This window comes from Podarcis muralis, chromosome 4, assembly GCF_964188315.1.
Source record: "Podarcis muralis chromosome 4, rPodMur119.hap1.1, whole genome shotgun sequence".
In the NCBI taxonomy this organism is placed as follows: Eukaryota; Metazoa; Chordata; class Lepidosauria; order Squamata; family Lacertidae; genus Podarcis; species Podarcis muralis.
Window position 1 is genome coordinate 73,514,835 of NC_135658.1, and position 16,717 is coordinate 73,531,551.

General features: G+C 41.1%; 1 protein-coding gene across 1 annotated transcript in view; it reads right to left on the bottom strand.

Moving 5' to 3' along the window:
• The window catches only part of GABRG3 (gamma-aminobutyric acid type A receptor subunit gamma3), a 305,700-nt gene that overhangs the window by 35,483 nt on the left and 253,500 nt on the right, over positions 1-16,717 (bottom strand). The gene's annotated exons all lie outside the window — the stretch shown is intronic.

A 16,717-nucleotide genomic window follows, 5' to 3' on the forward strand; every position in this document is an offset into this window, starting at 1 on the left:
CCCTGTGTGTGCATAGTTACATGCCGGTGGGGTGGAACTGCAATGCTGCCTTCCTAAAATGGGTTTACCAGGATGGAGAGGGGGAAGCAGCAGGGAGGTTGGTGTGGTTCAGGTGCAGTGGTGGAGCTCTGCCTCTATTTTCATTTTAATATATATATAGAACATATAACACATAAAATATATAAAAATATCAAAGCAGTTCACAATAATATCTATGTATAATTTTAAAAACACATTAAAAAGTACAATCAGAGACCATCAGATAACAGTTGCTGTTTCATAGCAAATCACCATCATTCCACTAAAACTTATGGATATATAATATTTAAAGTTCTAAAGTGTTTGTTCCAACACACTAGCCTTCTGGAAAATAATTATAATGGTGGTGGTGATATTATCCTTCTTTTCAGCACAATTATTCATTACCACATTCTAATGAATTCTTCCTTCCTTTAATCCATTGTCTCAAGTAACATTACAGCATGAAAGATGCCAACAACATGTTAATCTGTGATCCCTTTAAATCTGCAAGTGTTTTTGGAGTGCAGCATTCATTTATTTTCAATCAGTGTTCCAGAGTCACAGTTATCACAGATTTTCTTTTTTTCAAGTGAATGAAAACTGTTTATAGTTTCACAGTCTACTGATTGGTAAGACGGCCAAGATGATAATTTACTGTTCTGTCAGGCAGATTATTTTAAAGGATTCACGGTTAAGCAAGAATTAATCTTTAACGTGTCCACAAGTTCTAGAAGAGTGAGTGATTTTAGGGCTCAAAGTTGTTTCCATTTTCAGTGGAAAATTGCATCTTTCTCTTGCCATTCATTAGTTGGCCCAGTTAATGGTTTGGCCTGGTCCGTCTTTCGCTGGTCCCCAAATGATCACCTGTAGGAGTCTGTGGGCTCACAGTTCAGTGGTAATCGGGTGGACAAACCCATTTTATGAAACAGCATTCCCAAGATTGTGACTGCTTGGAAAATGAAGCTCCAGGTCTTGCAAATAGGAAACAGTGTAGAGCCATCCATACACACGAAGCCACAAGACTGTTTTTATGTAGTCGGTTGTATGAGGGGTGGCAGAACTGAGCCCTTATCTGGTTTCCTTTTGGCAACACACAACGGTCTCATTTTCAGCCTTCCACCCAAGCCACGATCCAGAGCCTGCCATTATCTCTTGTGGGATAGCATCCTTAGTATTGGCATTAAGCTATTTGATGAGCACACCTCCTCTCTCCCATTGGCTGGAATGGACAGAAGCAGTAGTAGCCAGAACCCAGTCTCTGAGAGAAAAAGACTAGATGGCTCTGGCACATAATGTTCCTTCTGCTTTTTGGAGGCTTCCCATTATTTCCAGGGTGGAATCTACACACATAAAAAACACTGTGAAAATGCTTTTAAAAAAAAGAAGTTTTGAAAAACACATTGAATTTTGCATAGCTCACTGTCACCATCTAAGTGCCACGTTTGTATATTGCACTTGACAACACATTTAAAAGACGTTTTATGAGCAGCTGTGCAGCTGAGTCATAGGTTTTCATGCATATCTTTAGCCCTGAAAAGAACTGGGCTCCTAGGGTGAAGGAAGCAGTTACCTAACCCTACCAGCATCTAGCTGGTACTCCAAGGTTGTCGGTTTGCTGTGAAGTACAGAGGTGCCATCCATCCCAAAACTCCATGTAGGTAATTACATGCCACCCAAAACGAGGATACAGACTGCTTATTTGTACAAAAAGATGGAAATGTATAGATAATTACTATAATGTAAATAGAACATAGCACATCTCACCATGATGCAGAAGATAGTCACCTAGTGACTGGTGTGCTTATTCATTCCAGATGCTAACCACTAATGGTACCTTCAAGGCCCTACTTATCTTTAACTGCACTTTCTCCAGACAACTGTCCAACAGAGGATCCATTCAAACAGAGGATTGTCCCTGCAGAGAAGGACACATTCCCACCCTGAATCCATGGCAGGTCATTAGCAGATCCTGTCCTGGCACCTCAATATTTTACATAGGAACATAAGAAGCTGCACTCAAGACTCATCAATATTGGAAGTGGATCTCCAGGATCTATTTCAGCCCTGCCTGGAGATGTCAGGGATTGAACCTGGGACCCTTTGCACCCAAGGCAAATGCTTTACCACTGAGCTAAAGCCCTTCCCCTGAATATTTTGTACAGTTCACAAAGAAGCAAGGGATGCTTTTGTGAAGGGCTGGCACATTCTTCTCTACCTTGCTGTTTCATTGTGGCTTGTTATTACCATACATAATGAAAGATAGCATTTCCCCTCCGCCAAGTACTTGCCCATTGGGCATTACCCTGACGATATGCATAATTACCCTTCCTACTATATCCATAATTCAGCACCATCCAGTCCAAAAACAATTATATGCACATGAGCTCCAGGTGTAATGGAGACAAGACCATTTCCACTCAGTTGAAATTAAATGTTCTGTTAAATATTATTCACCTTCCTTTGAGTGTGAAAGGGCTGCACAGGCATGCTGGGTAAACAACACACAGCAAAACCCTGGCAATATTTCTGCCTCGTTCACAATCAAAAGCTGCGCCGATGAGCTCCTGCCAACTGCGGAAGGCTTGCTGGGTTCATGGATTTCATGTATTTATTTGCAATCATTTTTGATATCTTGCTGGCAAATGATAGAGATCTCAACTTTTCTGCAGTAAGTATAAAGCCGTTTGTGTGGTGGGTGGCCAGTCAAAATGTTAATGAGAGAAAATCCTGCCATTCTTCCACTGCCATGTTTTCCATCTACTTGATCGACTCATTTGTGGAGCTAATTCAAATGTTACTACCCCACATGAAGCCTGCTGAAAAATTATTCTCTGTGGCAGCGCCACACAACGGGCATGTAACGTTGTCTATTCACCACACTGATATTCCAGATTCCACATTCCCCACTTTTTCTAGGGTTATTTAAGTTTAAGAGGCTTAAGAAAATCCACAGGTGGAAAATCCTGAATAAGAGCCCACTAAAATGTCACAAAAATGGTTGCAAGCCTTTGAGTGGTTCAGATCTCTTCCACTCATGCTGCAGATAGCACGGGACTGGCGAAAGATGAGGATTCTTTTTGTTGTTGTTAAAATCATAGGCTGGATGTTGTAGTCACGAGATTAAGGGCTTATCCACCCTTTTGTTTGCCCCACAGCTTTCCCCCAGGGAAACCTGATCTTTAACACTGAACAGAGGTGCCATCTTCTCAAGTTGACTGAGGTGGCCAGACGCAACTTCTTGACATTGCATGTGCAGCATTGTGAGGAGCAAGGGGGCATTGCTGAATGCTCTCTGAACATTGAGAGGGCCCAACCCCTACAAAAAATAATTGGGGGGGGGGGGGGCGGACAGGACTGCCTTGGCTCCTAGGAGCTGGCTCATATGGCACTGAATCAGAACAAAGAGCAATTAGGGTTGTTGTTTGTTCCAATTTAGAACTAGCAAGCAGGTTTTCCAGGAGACAGTGGCAGGACAAAGACAAAAGTGCTTGAACCCATGCCTAGAAAGTGGGCTAAGTGGAAAACCCACTTAGACTCATGCTTTCTAAGCCCCAGTCATGCAGAAGTATGGACGATCCTCTAACTTATGGACTTAGTTCCAAGATAGACATTAGAAGCTGAATAAGTCAGTCCCAACAAAGCACTGCCTGTTGCTCAGCTGTTAATTCATAGAGCCACTGTCCATAAAAGAAGATGGCAAACTTATCAGTTAATTAATCAGCACTCTCCCACCCTCCCACAAACCCATCTAAACCCAACTCAGTCACTAACATTTTAAAACTCAGAACCGGGCAATGGCTTTATTAGGATCTACCAACATATGAGCCAGAATGATACCAGCAATTAAGGTATCCTGGGACACAGTCTTTAAGGTATCCTGCACCTAAATCATTTATTAATTTTAATCCATTCAAGTATTTGGATACTGTTTCTCATTTTTTAAAAAATGAGTTAATCACAAAGCAGTTTCTAAAAAGCCAACAGGAAAAGAAAGCAATATAACAACAAAGGAAAAACATTTAAACATTTGAAATGAAAAAAGACAAAAGATTTAAAAAATATTTTTAAAAGATAAAAGTTAAATTGAAGAGGGTGTCCAGCAATTGCTGTAGATAGAGGAATTTGTTTGGCTTTCTAGAACCAAGGGAAATTCTTTATTTAACCAACGAGGAACAGTGAGTCGTAGCTTTATATATATTAAAATGTCACTATATAATTATGTATAAACTTTTATGATTTAGAAAGTACAGGAACAGTAGCCTTATAGCAGCAAAAGAGCTATTAAGTATTAAAATACAATTTTTGTATTATTTTTTTTATTACAAATTTCCCCTGAGATTAACCTGCTGCAAATAGCTGCACAATTTTCAAGGAAACACAGATATTTATCCTATCCCCTTTTGCTTCCTTTTCATTACAGTAAAAATTGAGGTCATGCATTCAGCACACCTCCCTCAGCTTCTTTCAGTGTATTTCAGTCAATATATTTTAAAGAAATTTAATGTCCTGTGCCCTCGCATTGAAACATTTTCGATGGAAACTAAAGCTTTTATGCAGAAGTAGAGGACTGATTTTGACTATATAACTTCGTGAAGTGAAGTGATAATCTCTTGACTTCTCTTCCTCCTGTGGAGGACGATAAAATGGATGAAGTCAAGAAATTATATAGGCTCCACTGCCACCCCCAAACAAATCACCAGCACAGGAGATTAAAAAAACATCTGGGGTTGTGGCAAAAATTAAAATTAAATTCCAAACAAAAAATAATAGAATATGGCATTCTTCAGGCTTAGTCCAACGAATGTTCCTTGCTACTCAATGTCATTGCAATCGATGGGACCTAAACATCCGGTTCCACATTTTTCAGTGGGGCTGTGTTCAGGTCTACCAGGAAAACATTCATAATTCAAATCCATTGTGATCAGTCAACCTTGGAATGGGTTGGAAATCATCTATTGGTCAGCACCTCATTCACAACTAAATTCCATTGCAGTCAATGGTCCCAATGCCTTTGAATGTCCACTTTTGCCTCACTAATTTTGATGAGACCATGATCAGGTCAAATGAGGGCCTCTACTTGAGGGTCTTGCACACTCTCCATGTTTCAATGGTGCCTGAAGTTGTTGGCTAGAATTGGCTAGTATACTAAGGTTACTAGACATCCCCGTTTCCCGAGGACAGTCCCCGGACTTACAAATCAGCCCCCATACAAAATCCATTGAAGTTGAAAAGTGTCCCCGGATTCATTGGAAAAAATCTGGTAACCTTATAGTATACACTTGGGACATATTTATGCCAGAGTTTGGGGATACACCAGAAAGCCTATTTTGAAAGAAAAACATTGGAAAGTGTGTTCAAAGAGAGCGATTGGAAACTTGGCATGGAAAGGGAACTGGTGTCGAGACTTAAGGGACAGCAAAGTACAGATTTTAGGACTTTCAGATGCAGTTTGTTTCCCGCAGGAGCAATGTTCACTTAGCTTTGAGTCCCCAAAGCTGCCTCGGGAGCATAAATTTAGCTATCTTTAAGACTTCACTGCCACAAACATAAGCTTGCAAGTATGGAAGATGGGTTCCAAGATCAATTGCTGTAGCCTTGCGTTTGGCAATAGAGCAGGTATTTCTACAAAAGCTGTCACTGTCCTACTCCTTTTTGAGATGGGGGGGGGGGGATAGCTGGGTTATAAATTGCTCTTTGTTAGCAGCTGACGTTCCAGGCAGTGCGAACATTTCCTTAGCCAATTTGCTAAAGATCTTACAGAAAGAGATGCACACTCGCCCACACCATCAACCCCTAACTTTCACTAGAAAAGTTATCTGCCTTTGTAACTATGCAAATGAAGGCAGACTTTGCAACTGCTCTGATTTAATTATGGTAGCTTAGCTACCGAGTTAGGCTCTTCAGAAATTTCATCCATTCAATGACAAATAAATTAGGCTGCTTTTCCCAGTTTAAAAAACATGTACCCACCAATTGGTACCAGAGGTTTTTAGTCTGTAAGTAAGTCATTAAAAAGCAGAAATGTGCTTGAGAGGTGCTTACATTTGAATTGGTGAGATGTTAAAAAAAATGGGTAATCAGGGCACTTTTATATTGCCATTGAAAAGAATGAGGGATGCGTAGCATTCTGGATTGCAATCTAGGCAAACACAATGGGATGTGTGGAATATAACAGGGAAACTGGACTTCATTCCATATCTACGTCCTTTCTTCATTACTGCTCTCTTATATAGTGGTACCTCTGGTTACGTACTTAATTCGTTCCAGAGGTCCATTCTTAACCTGAAACTGTTATTAACGTGAAGCACCACTTTAGCTAATGCGGCCTCCTGCTGCTGCCACACCGCCGGACCTCGATTTGTGTTCTCATCCTGAAGCAAAGTTCTTAACCTGAAGCACTATTTCTGAATTAGCGGAGTCTGTAACCTGAAGCATATGTAACCTGAAGCGTATGTAACCCGAGGTACCACTGTAATTATATCACTTCATCTTGGCATGCGACTCATTTTTTTCTGTTGGTCTATTTAATTTTTTAATGGATGCATTGCATTATGATATATTAAACATTAACATTCTATTAATAATATTAATAATATTATTAATAATATTTTATCAATGTTTATTTTTTCTTCTTTTAATTATCACCTTTTCCCTTATGTTTTTAGGTGTTTCTGTTTTAGCTTTAAGCCACTTAGAGTCGGGGGGAAAGGCAGCAAATGAATGAATGAATGAATGAATGAATGTCTATTATAAAACAACTAACCTCTCTGCTGACCATTTTTCTAATTCAGGGATGGAGAACCTGCTCCATCAAGGAGCAAGACCATAGCTTAGGGACAGAGCATCTTTTGATTCTGACTTCTGATATTTTATAGTTGCATGGAAATGTAGAAGGCTTTTTTCCTGTGCTGCTCCTCTAGGATTTTGATTTATTGATTGTTTTAATATTGCTTACATATGACTCGCAAGGTGCCTCAAAGGCCATGCTTAGAGCTGAAAAGGTAGGATAGAAATGGCTGTATAAACAAACAAGCTAGCTATATGTGGATGAACAGCACAGGGTGGTTCACACTTGTGATTTCTAGATGGCATTTGGACTTTTTAGTTTAGAGAAAATGCGAACAGGCAGTGACATGATAAAAGTCTATAAAATCATGCATGGTATGTAGAAAGTTTTTCTCTCTTATAACACTAACATGTGAGCAACATCCAATAAAATTGAACTTTGGGAAATTCAGGACAGACAATAGAAAGTCATCTTTCAAGCATCGCATATGGAACTTGCTCCTGTATGAGGCAGTGATGCCCACCAATTTGGATGGCTTTAAAAGAGGACTAAAGAAATTCATGGAGTATAAGGCTATATCATGATGGAGGATAATTGGAGGATAATTCAAATGGTAATTCCCAGGTGTCAAAAAAGGCTATTTATATATGCCACTACTGCGGATGGCGCTGTGGGTTAAAGCCTCAGCGCCTAGGACTTGCCGATCGAAAGGTCGGTGGTTCGAATCCCGCAGCGGGGTGCGCTCCCGTCGTTCGGTCCCAGCGCCTGCCAACCTAGCAGTTCGAAAGCACCCCCGGGTGCAAGTAGATAAATAGGGACCGCTTACTAGCGGGAAGGTAAACGGCGTTCCGTGTGCTGCGCTGGCTCGCCAGATGCAGCTTGTCACGCTGGCCACGTGACCCGGAAGTGTCTCCGGACAGCGCTGGCTCCCGGCCTATAGAGTGAGATGAGCGCACAACCCTAGAGTCTGGCAAGACTGGCCCGTACGGGCAGGGGTACCTTTACCTTTTACCTTTACTGCGGCCCTTGTTTTGTTAGCCCCAAAATGGAAAATGAGTGATGTCCCAACTAAAGAAGAATGGCAACTTAAATTGATGGAACACACGCAGCTGGCAGACTTAACTTAAGATAACAAGGAGAATATACATTTAAAGAAGACTGGAAAATGTTGAATGAATATATGGGTGAAAACTGTGTACATTTGAAAATGTTGGCAGCATTAAGATAAATTCAACAGTGTAAATAAGTTTTGATGGACGTAAAAATGGAATACTGAATGGTCTAAAGTAAAGATAAAGGGACCCCTGACCATTAGGTCTAGTCGTGGCCGACTCTGGGGTTGCAGTGCTCATCTCACTTTATTGGCTGAGGGAGCCAGCGTACAGCTTCTGGTTCATGTGGCCAGCATGACTAAGCCACTTCTGGCAAACCAGAGCAGTGCACGGAAACGTCGTTTACCTTCCCCCCCGGAGTGGTACCTATTTATCTACTTGCACTTTGACGTGCTTTTGAACTGCTAGGTTGGCAGGAGCTGGGACCGAACAACGGGAGCTCACCCCGTCACGGGGATTCGAACTGCTGACCTTCTGATTGGCAAGTCCTAGGCTCTGTGGTTTAACCCACAGCGCCACCCGTGTCCCACTACTGAGTGGTCTAGTTTATGTAAAATATGCAGGGATCTATGGCATGCAAATTGAACCATGGAAGGAGGAGGAGGAGGAGGAGGAGGAGGAGGAGGAGGAGGAGGAGGAGGAGGAGGAGGAGGAGGAGTTTGGATTTGATATCCCGCTTAGTCTCAAAGCAGCTAACATTCTCCTTTCCCTTCCTCCCCCACAACAAATACTCTGTGAGGTGAGTGAGGCTGAGAGACTTCAGAGAAGTGTGACTAGCCCAAGGTCACCCAGCAGCTGCATGTGGAGGAGCGGGGACGCGAACTTGGTTCCCCAGATTACGAGTCCACTGCTCTTAACCACGACACCAGAAGAAGGGAAGTCATTGATATTTTAAGGTTGTTCAAATGAATATTCTAAAATGTAAAACAGAAAAACTTAATACAAATTATACATAATATGGCACCCTGGGACAGGGCAAAATTGGCCACTCCCAAATGGATCTTCTCAATTTTGTACTCCTTGGATTGCCACCCTGTGCTGGGCAACCTGCCCCACCACTCTAAATCTAGCACTGGCTATCTGGCTGGCCACTGTGAGAACAGGACGTAGGCTATTCTTGTGTTCTTATAACTTAAGCAGAGTTCCTGGCTGGTCTTTTTCTATTAATTTTTTTATTAAGAAGATTTTTTTTTTTTTAGTGAAACACTTAATGTTGCAATTTAAAAACCCATCAAGCAGTTTCAGATGCTGAAATTGTTTCGCTCTCCACATTTGGAGATAGTAGCAGCTATTGTTTAATATAGCTCTTCTGCCTTCCTTTGACTTCTGTTCGTTTGTGCTGGTACTTGTTAGCTAATTAACGGTAAATTGACAACAACAAACACCATATGACAAATTTGTTCCTACAGAGGGGAATGCAATGTAGCCTTGATGAAGTGGAATGGATAATTATTATTATTATTATTTTGGTAATGCTAGAAAAAATATTTGAGGTGTCTCAAAAACATAGACTACATCATTGACCCTTCATTGTTCCAGCAGGAAAACTGTTCTCAGGAGACTGTGAGACTGCAGGTTTGATTAGGAGCAGGAAAGGGGAGGAGCACTTAAGCTTTCCCTCTTATGCTACTTTGCTAATCAAAATTGCTGTCATCAAGCTGCTTTTAAACTACGGAAGATTTGAGTACCTTTATCATTTATCATATAGATAGGAAAGCAGTTGAGGGTAGGAAACCACCAGACAAAATGGTCAAGCAGCCCTCCTCCCACTCCTTCTCTGATCAGATTTGTATCCTCCGACAGCTACTTTTCATATTTAAACTGAACAAAAACCAAGCAACAATCAGGAGACTGTTTCACATGTCTTTTGTGTCTTTTACTTTGCAAAGCTATACTTTTCTCCATGCTTGTGCTTGGATTATGAGCTCCCATGCTGTTTAACTACCAGATTCTAGTTCAAATTCTCACATTTCCCCCCTTTTTGTGGCCAAGACTTGATTATGAAAGCTCACTTTCCCGCCCTCACATATGGAGGAAGAAATATGTCGATTTTGGACCTCCGAGTTTGTCAATTCCCCCAATCTTAACTTCAGTTATCTGCATTGCATTTTTTTTTAAAAAAAAACCATCCTGAAAATTCATCAGCATTTTAGTATAAATTCATCATAATAAATTTATACTAAATTTATTCTAAGCGCCCCTTCCAAGTCTACAGTTCTATGATTCCAAACTTATTGTTGTATGCAGTTTTGACTAATGTACACATTTTGAAAGTTATTTCCTCATATAGTTTGTTATTCATTAATATATGCATTTATGTGCACACTGCATTGAGAACTCCATTGCATTGCACAATTCATAGAAGTTTGAATTTCAGAGTGTGACTGTGTTTCTTTTATATGGTATATTTGCATTTAAATTTGAAATGCACCTCTCCCCCATCCCCACCACATGCCAGTTGCCAGTCCATTTCCCCTCCACATGACTCTTGCAGAAACAGGATTCTGCAAACAACTCCCTCTACCTCGTTTCCATCCAAGCTATTTCTAGCTTGAAAAAACAAGAGAAGGCAGACAAAGAAGAACTCTCATCCTCTTCTCCCTCCGGCCTTCTCTCACTCCATCTCCTCTTGCTTTCTCAAGCTATTTCCAAGCCCGGAATGGCAAAGGATGGGTCACTAGAGAGGCAGATAAAGAAGAGAATTCTCATCCTCTCACATCGTTCTGTTCTGTCATCTCTTGCCTTTCCCAGAAAGTCGGGAAGAAAAGAGTGAAGAGGAATTGGGTGGGATCAAAATGGCAGCGAAAGCCAAGAGGGACTGGAGGCAAGTGGCATACGGAAAACAACTCTGAAATGTACTTTATGTTTCTGAGTTTGGCATCACATCTGCAAACAGAATGATAGAGAGGTGGGGGCAGAGGGGCACGTGGAAGAAATCATTCCGTGCTTCACATGAACATGCATTTTCACCCCCTCTGTCTGGAAAACAGCAACAAAGGAATTAAGACATCCCCAGCAGACTTGTCTTTCCATCCCCTGACCATGAAACATTCTATGAAGGGATGGGAGACAAACGGTGACTTGACCAGCTAGAAGACCTCTGGGAGAACATCGTTCTTACTCACAGATGTGATATGAGCCTCACTCTGCAACTCTGATGTTTTGAGGTAGCTTTATTTTGGAACCCTGGTGGCTGATGGACAATTCTATGTACGTTATTATTATTTTAAAATGATAGTTTTAAAAATGGCCTTAATATTAAGATTAAAAGTGTGGATGTTAATAACCCTGCAAAGAGGTGTGAAAACCAGCTTGACTAATCAAGAGCATTTTAAGAAAGGTGGCCTTGGTGTTACTGACAGACATCCATTTAAGACAGCAGGGAATTCATTGCCGGAGAAATGTGCTGCGACAAAATTGAGGTTACAGTCACATTGCAAGTTCAAAAATAAATTTCAAGATCAATGACTCCTTTGCAGACAAAGATGTGAGATATATTTTTTGAGAAAGGCAGTATAATGAAGACAGTGTTGATACTAGCCACTATCTCTGCTCTTAACACATGGCTGTGTGGAATTTAATCCACCTTAATAAATATTCTTGGAAGGTTTGTTGCAAGTAATTTATTGACCGAAGATGACTTTAGAAGAGTATTAACACAATTTATGGCTAGATAGCCAAATGCCAAAATTGTCACACACGCACACAAGACTTATATTTGGTTAGAAGAAAAGGACTCATCAGATATATGGCAATCCTATAATTTAGAAAGGTAATGGATTTAATTCAGTCTCAGTCTCAGTTAGTTTTATTGCACATAGCCAAAGGCTGCCGCAATGTACACAGAATTATTTGACAATTAAAAGAAAATATACTGAATTGGTAAAAAAAGACTTAATTCTTCTAGACAGTATTTCTTAACATCAATTTAACTTTTCTATTCATAATCTTCATATATGTTGATTAACCCCATAGTCCACTTAGACCATGCTCAGTTTAAAAAATGACAATTGCACTGGGGAAAATGGAGAAAACTCAAACAATTTTAAGACTAAATGCTATGCCCATCCCATACAGAACATACAAGAGTTGCCCTATGATAATTGCTGCTGGATATAGTGACATCCCTTCTCTTTGTCCCATCGCTTCTCCTTCAACTTCCCTCTACTGGGGCCTCCTTAGTGCTAGAAGAGAGCTTACCTGTGGCCCTATAGGTCAGCCTTTCTCAACACTGGGTCCCTAGATGTTGTTGGACTACAACTCCCATCATCCCCAACCACTGGCCATGCTGGATAGGAATGATGGGAGTCCAACAACATCTAGGGACCCAAGGTTGAGAAAGACTGCTCTAGGTTATGTTGGACAATAACTGCCATCATCCCCGACCACTGGCCATGCTGGCTAGGGCTGTTAGGAGTTGGCATCCACCACCACCACCTTCTGGAGCATTTCTGGAATGGATCTAGCACATCTTGCTTTATGGATGGTTTCAGGCCTATTCTACAAACGGCATATGAATGGGCATACTGGAATGTCCCTCGGCCACAAGGCTCTGGAATAGCAAAGGCTACAAAGCAGGGCGAATAAGATTTGAGGATAGGCTGTGCTAGGCCTCATTTTCTATGTTCAGAGGCTTTCTCATGGCAAGGAATGGAGCGATATCAATGTTCTCTTAATATGCCAGCTGTCCTGGACACAAAAGGCTAGGATGTAGCTAGGGTGGCCATGTGTCTTATTTCAGAGGACAGCCCTCTTCCAAAGAAATTTCAGGTCCAGGATGTGTCTCAGAATTTCCTGCAATGGAATGCATCGACACTCAAGTCTTGCAAAAATAGTATTGGTTTCCCTTCATCCTCAACCTGCCCCTTTCCCCTTAACACCTTGGTTAGTTTTTCTTTAACTGTGCAATTGCTGAAGACAATAATAACTTCCTGGGGAAGAGCCTTTTCTTTTGGGCAGAGACCCAGGCTCCTAGGAGCCTTTTCAATGCCCATCTGGGCTGTCTCCACATATGGCACCAGGTTTTTCCACCCTTCCAATAGAAAATTGATCAGGCTCTCTGCCTAGCCTGGTCAATTAAACCACAGGCGTGGATCTTCTGGTGTCTCATCAGCCAGCTTTAGGAGTAAGTCTCTCAAACTAAATCCTTTATTTGCTGAGTGTGGTAAATTCCAGTTTCCGGCATTTCTGATTTTGTCTTCTCTGTGAGTTGGATGGGTGACTAAAGTGGTTATTTTATTACCTAATGCTTGGAAGCTATCCTGCATGTAAATTAGCTATCTGAATAGAGATGGCTTCCATGTGATCTGATGAGAAACCGTCACCCTTTCCACCTTTTGCCGCTCACCTTTTCCACCAAAAAATATCACAATTTTAAAGGTTAAGTAGGTGCAAGGAGCTGATTATTGTTCGAGGGAGGACAGAACGTCTGACACCCTGCTATCCAGATAATCACATGCATGTGCCCCCATATTTTAAAATGGAAGTTAAGACTGCTGTGATTCAAAAAGTAGTTCCTGGGTGGCATGAATATGTGTGTTTTAGAATCTGTTACATTGCTTCTCTTGCTTCGTCTTATGACTAGGAAAGGAATATGCATGTATATTTGCACAGCTCGTCTACAAACCAGAGCTGGCTTTGGTTTTAGGAGGACAATGAGACCAGCTGAGATCTAATCTAAGAGGCTGGGAATGTTAGAAATGAGAAGACTCCGATTGCTTCTGACACTCACTATCTGATAAGAGAGACTAATGCTGCTGCTGCTGCTGCAGATGATACAAAGCCAAGGATTTTTAAAGCTGGCTAAGCCTCAGACCTGAGATAGGAGTTCACCAAATTAAAAAAAGCACATGCTCTTTATCACTTTAGACGACTGCAAAATAGGTACCAGTGCATCACCCATGTAAATCTGTTAGGAGCTGCCTGGTGTAAGGAGAAACAGTAAGTTAATCGTAAGCAGCCCAAGTCTTCTGGTACCCAAAGAATATGCATGTTTACTTGTATGTACATCCCAATGTATACAATGGGACCTACTTCCATGCAAAGTTCCATAGCTCACAGTTGGGTGGCTTTCAAAATGTGGCTTTAATTGTGCATTATTTCTATTATTTCTTCATATTGCCATAGAGCTCCAATGACCTTTTATCTAGAACAGAGATAGTTTCTAATACTATGCTCTTCCAATTAATCCAGTATATGGAAACAAGTTTCCATGCGTGATGACTCTTTTCATTTAAATAAAGTTTTATAGCCCACCTTTCTTCTGCCATGGGGAAGGTTCCAAGGTGCTTTTCCATCCAGGAACAGACCAGCAAAGAGGCAGGAAAGAGAGACAAAACTTGCTTGGAACTCACTTCACCATGAAGGCTTTAAAACAGGCATAGGCAAACTCTGGCCCTCCAAATGTTTGGGACTACGATTCCCATCATCCCTGACCACTGGTCTAGCATTAGGAAGGGCCTTTCAAATCTGCATTAGTAAACGAAACTGTTTTTGTTCTGAGCCAAAATCGCCAACACAACCACCATCATAAGTACAAAAAGGTGTATCAAAGTATATCTAAAAACTTTTCAAACTGTGCTTCATTGCAAAATTGCCACCGTAAAATATCCTCTGCAGCTTTAAAATGTCAAGACATTTCCTAATCCTCTAATAACGAAGTCTCATGCTCTTGAAATTAATCTTTTCTTAGCCAAGTGGCAGAGCACATACTTTGGGGGGTGGCAACTAGACCACCCTCCTTCCAAGGTTTGCTGGAGAAAATTAGGTGCAATTTTGTGATGCTGTCATGTGAAAGAGCAGTTCCAAGTGACACAGCAAAAGCAATCTGCTTCCCACGCAGCTGGTCAATTGGAATTATTATTTCAGAAATTTTATAAATATGAGGGACTGAATTTAAAACCTTAGGAATAATGGGCAAGCTTTCTGGTTAGAGACATATTGATGATGATGATGATAATAATAATAATAATAATAATAATAATAATAATAATAATAATAATATACTGCCCTATACCCGGAGGTCTCAGGGTGGTTCACAGAACAAAACCACAAAAATACATAATCAAAATAAAATCAACAAGCCAATAACCCCCCCATAGTGGCAATGTCACTATGAACGCATAGAAAGCAATTTCCTCTGTGGGCAGTTGACTTTATAAATATTACCTACATGACCTTCCTGGAATTATAAGGTTTTGAGAAGTGCTGGAAGGAGGCCACTTAAATAGGCTGACCTGACCTAGCAATTGCCATATTCGGCTGTACTGTATAGAAATCATTTCGCTAAAGTGGGAGGCCTTCGTTTTTGCCATCTGATTGAGCGGAAACATGACCTGCCAAGCAAAATTATGGATTGTGTTCTTCTGAATCCCGCCCCCTGCCCCCCGGCTTATTTATTTATTTTCCGACCATTCTTCAAAACTGTTTATTTATTTATTTTTTTAAAAAGCATCACTAGCTTTCCCTGCCTTTAATTCACAAGTCATTGATAAAGGACAAGAAGCAATTAATTTCTATGTCACACACCTTGGAATTTGCTATCTGTGTTCATCTTTTTCCTTCTGGGAGAGAGGAAATCTTTTCGTAGGACTACAGAATTGGAGGGGTTTGTTTTACTACAAAGAAAAATGCTTTTGCCAGTCATTGGGAATATAGCAGTTAGCCAGCTTCAACCTGGTTTCTCTCTTTATCAGACCACTTAACTGGTCTAATCTGACTCAGCCAACTATTGACTATCTGCACCATTAGGTGCCTAGAATGCCTGCTTTGATTGCAAACAAACAAACAAACATCCAAGTTCCTAACACTTATGGGATCAGAAATATTAGGCAAAATGCTATTCTTCACTTCTGTTCATTAACAGCCTGAGTTGGAGGATTCTACAGAATATCATTGGTGCTGGAGGAGACTCTTGAGAGTCCCATGGACTGCAAGAAGATCAAACCTATCCATTCTGAAGGAAATCAGCCCTGGGTGCTCACTGGAAGGACAGATCCTGAAGCTGAGGCTCCAATACTTTGGCCACCTCATGAGAAGAGAAGACTCCCTGGAAAAGACCCTGATGTTGGGAAAGATGGAGGGCACAAGGAGAAGGGGATGACAGAGGACAAGATGGTTGGACAGTGTTCTCGAAGCTACCAGCATGCGTTTGATTGACCAAACTACGGGAGGCAGTGGAAGACAGGAATGCCTGGCGTGCTCTGGTCCATGGGGTCACGAAGAGTCGGACACGACTAAACGACTAAACAACAACAACAACAGAATATCATGTGGGGAACAGGACGCAAGACTAGATGGATCTTCTGATCCAGCAAGGGCCTTCTTTCTAGAATATTTTTATTTAATTTTCCCCACTACATACATACAGAGATAGGTAAAACACAGCATAATAGCTCAGCACATCCGTTCACAGTTACATTTGCCATACTGTCCCCAAATCTAAGCCAAAGTGTCTTTCAATAAATCACCATGTGCAGATGGTGGTTCATGCTGGTATTGTGACCTATTGATATGACTAAGGAAACAGAGACAATTATGCCAAAGGTGTCCTTGTGTCTTCGCGTCTACTTCACTTGCCCTGTTAAAAAGCTAAAAGCTAAAGAAAGCTACCAAACCTTTACATACCATCTATTTAAACTTAAGCCTATTCTCTCTCCCCCCCCCCCCCCGCGCCACCACCCATGCTTACTTTTCAACTGACAAGCAACCACCATCAGAAATGTTGTTTAATCTTTGGAATGCAAGATAGAATTCGAACCATCAAAAACTGATAATAAAGCCAGTTGTGGATTATATT